This window comes from Marmota marmota, unplaced genomic scaffold, assembly GCF_001458135.2.
Source record: "Marmota marmota marmota unplaced genomic scaffold, marMar, whole genome shotgun sequence".
Taxonomy (NCBI): domain Eukaryota; kingdom Metazoa; phylum Chordata; class Mammalia; order Rodentia; family Sciuridae; genus Marmota; species Marmota marmota.
In genome coordinates this window covers 2,333,247-2,336,692 of record NW_026000172.1, presented here as the reverse complement: position 1 = coordinate 2,336,692, position 3,446 = coordinate 2,333,247, and positions in this window count along the sequence as shown.

The following is a 3,446-nucleotide window of genomic DNA, read 5'->3' as shown; positions in this document are numbered from 1 at the left end:
GCTAGCACAATGCTCAATAGCAGCACTTCAGAGTACCTTGTCTACTTTGTGTGTGTTTGAAATTGTCATTATAAGATGCTTATTGACAGCAAGTACCAATATAACAGAGAATTCTAAAGGGCATCAAATCCAAAAAAGAAAAAGAAAAAATTAAAAGGGAAATCTTAGTGCAGGGTGCCATGATTTCTCAAGTTGGTGATGTTATGGCAAGATTGCCATAAGTCACTGAGTCAATCTTAAGGCAGGAGGCAGAACCATCTTTATTCACCAGCTGGTGGGCCAAGGGGTGCAAGTCTACACCTTCAACTCCTTCACGGGATAGAGGACACCTTTTAAACATGCCAACTTATTAATCATATGTGGCTGTCACTATGATTTAAGACTACAAATATCAGGAGATCCAAAATCATAAGCAGAAGGGTAAGTGTGGTACATCACCTATAAATTATTTGAGATTATCTTCACTCAGCCTTGAGCCAGGGAGATTTAGATTTGGCATTGAAAACTATTTTGTGGCTCCTCCCACTTAATGGGTTATGCAATATCAGTGACCTCTGTCTTCACTCAGCTAGGGAGACCACTTTTGTAGCTCTGGAGTTGAGCATAACCCATTGGAAACTGGACAGCTCACAGCCCACCTCCTATCTTAATTGGTGAAGAAAATTCTAGGGGAAACCTTTTATGTTTTCCTTATATAAATAAAGCAAACACAGGTTCTTGCTCTCTCTCTTTCCAACTTGGAAGCTTGATCCCTAAGATCACAGAGCCATCTTGCCCTCCCTTTATAAAATTGCTTACTATTTCCTGTGGTTTCTATGCTGTTTTTTGTTTTTTGGCCTTAGCTTTTATTCCACAGCCAGCCCGCTCCACACAGAGGAATATCAAATTCCACTGCCCGCATGGGACATGTGTGAGAGGAAAATGTGTCAAAATGACCTTAGTTGAGTACAAGTTGAAGAATGGTCACCAACATCTACACAAACATTCTCTGACACAGTACATTACCCAAGAAAAATGGAAACAAACAAACAAACAAAAAACCAGAACAATTGTACATGGTATAAGAACAGAAATATTTGTATTTCTAAGCAGGGTGTGCTAAGCATAATCAGTATGATTGGGGGGTTCTCATGGAAGAAGCATTTCTTACATGACATGGAGTCTCAGGATAAGGTGGAGTCTGTTTGGTCATTGCCCATAGCTGGGCCCATAACAGTGAGGAGGGATCTTCAACTCTATTGACTGCCAGTGAATCAACCTTTGTTAGCAGTTTCCTTGGCACAGCACTTGGGGATGCTGTACAAGTCATGCATATGTTCAAATGATAGTGCTCATTCTGTTCTCCAAGTTTCTTTAAGAATGCAGCAACCAGAAAATAGAACCTTTCAAAGGCAAGTCCCTTGAGTGACTTTTGAGACAGCAACCTATGTGTTCCCACAGAAAAAAACCTACCATCCTTGGCTCTCCCCATAGGGCTATGGAAGTCTGCTGGGAACTCCCTTAAGATCATTTAAGCCAGGAACAATGGCACACACCTGTAATTCCAGTGGCTCAAGAGGATAAAGCAGGAGGATCAAGAGTTCAAAGCCAGCATCAGCAACTTAGCAAGGCCCTAAGCAACTCAGCTAGACTGTCTCTTAAAAAAACAAACAAACAAACAAAAAAAAACTTCTTTCACTGAACATTTAAGATTAGTATGGGTATATATTTCTTTCAAGGCACAGTGGCACATGCCTGTATTCCCAGGGACTCAGGAGGCTAAGGCAAAAGAAGTGCAATTCTGAAGCCAGCCTCAGCAACTTAGTAAGATCCTTTCTCAAATAAAAAATTAAAAAGTAGAAATGTTGCTCACTGGTATAGCAGCCCTGGGTTCAATTCCCAGTACCAAAAAATAAAGTGCCTTTTATTGTGATACTGTTTCACATATAGGTCTTAAAAATTATCAGTATTCCATGTTAACTTAGGTAAAGTAGAGATAAGGTAATCACCCTTATTGCACTTGATCTCTTGTCTCATAGGTTTAGCAGTCTCTCTTCTGTATTGAAGGTGACCGGTTATAAAATTCTCATAGATGACTGGGCTCAAGACTTACCATCTGGAAGCAGTTATTTCCTTTTTTGTTTGGGAAACTCTGATTATCTTTCATGAAAACAAGAAAAAATAAGGGGGAGATATAAATATATATATAATTTTTTAAGTGAGTGGCTTATGCTATACTACTGTTATAGTGGGGTAAATAAATGAAACATACCACATACACCCCTCACTTTTAAAAAAGAAATGTGAACTTCCCATTTCAAAGCCTGCTGTTCAGACTTGCTGACAAGCACATAAGGTGGCATTTGGGGTCACAGTGCTCAAAATAGAACCACATGCCACTGGAAAAAGGAGGAAGTCATAATGAGTGACTGGACCTTTTCTTTAGAATTTATAAATTTATGATTCAGGTATTCCACTTCTGGTTATGTGCTGAAAGTGAATGAGGGGTTCATAAGTACAGTGTTAGGGGGAAAAACAAGTACTAGGGCTCTAGGGTTCAATTACACAGTAGGGTAACTACAGCTATTAATGTGTGGTGCATTCAAAGATGAGAAGAAACACTCTCAATGTTTTCCCCATAGTGATGAAAACTATATGATGTGTGAAAATTATGTGAATTACTGATTGGATCATGTGATATGTACATGTGTTGAAATTTTCCTCTAAACCCAATAGTTACAATTCTTCCCTGTAAGTTGAAAATTATTCAAAATGAATGCAATAACTCAGGCTGGGGTTCTAACTTAGTGGTAGAGCACCTGCCTACACTGAGTTTGATCCTCACCAGTAAATTAATAAATGTATAGACAAATAAATAAATAAATGTATCATGTTCGATAAAAAATATTTTTTAAAAATGCAATAACACCTCAGTCACTCCCAAATTACAATTTAACTTTCCGTAGAAAGTTAAAAAACATATAAAAAAATAAAATAAAATTTTAAAAAACTGATACCAGAAATTGAATCCACTAGTGCTTAAAAGTCACATCCCCAGTTCTTTTTGTTTCATATTTTGAGACAGAGTCTAAGTAGCTGAGATTGGCTTTGAACTTGGATCCTCCTGCCCCAGCTTCTTGAGTTGCTGGCATTAAAAATATACAACACTGAGACTGACATCTGTAGTATAAAATTTTAGAGTACTAAATCAAAATAAAGAACTATGGGGCTTATTTTCATGTTTTTATACCTTATCTATAACTGTATCAATTTCTCCATAATTACAAACAGAAGAAATGAATATAGATCTGATTTATGAGAAAACTATTCTCCAAATAAGTTGCTATTTCTAAAAAGATTAATGGAGATATTTTAGTATGTTTTTATTATCTGTTATATGCAACCCTTAGTAAAGAGGAACAGTGTGATACCTCTGACATAATACCATGATTCAATACAAAACAATG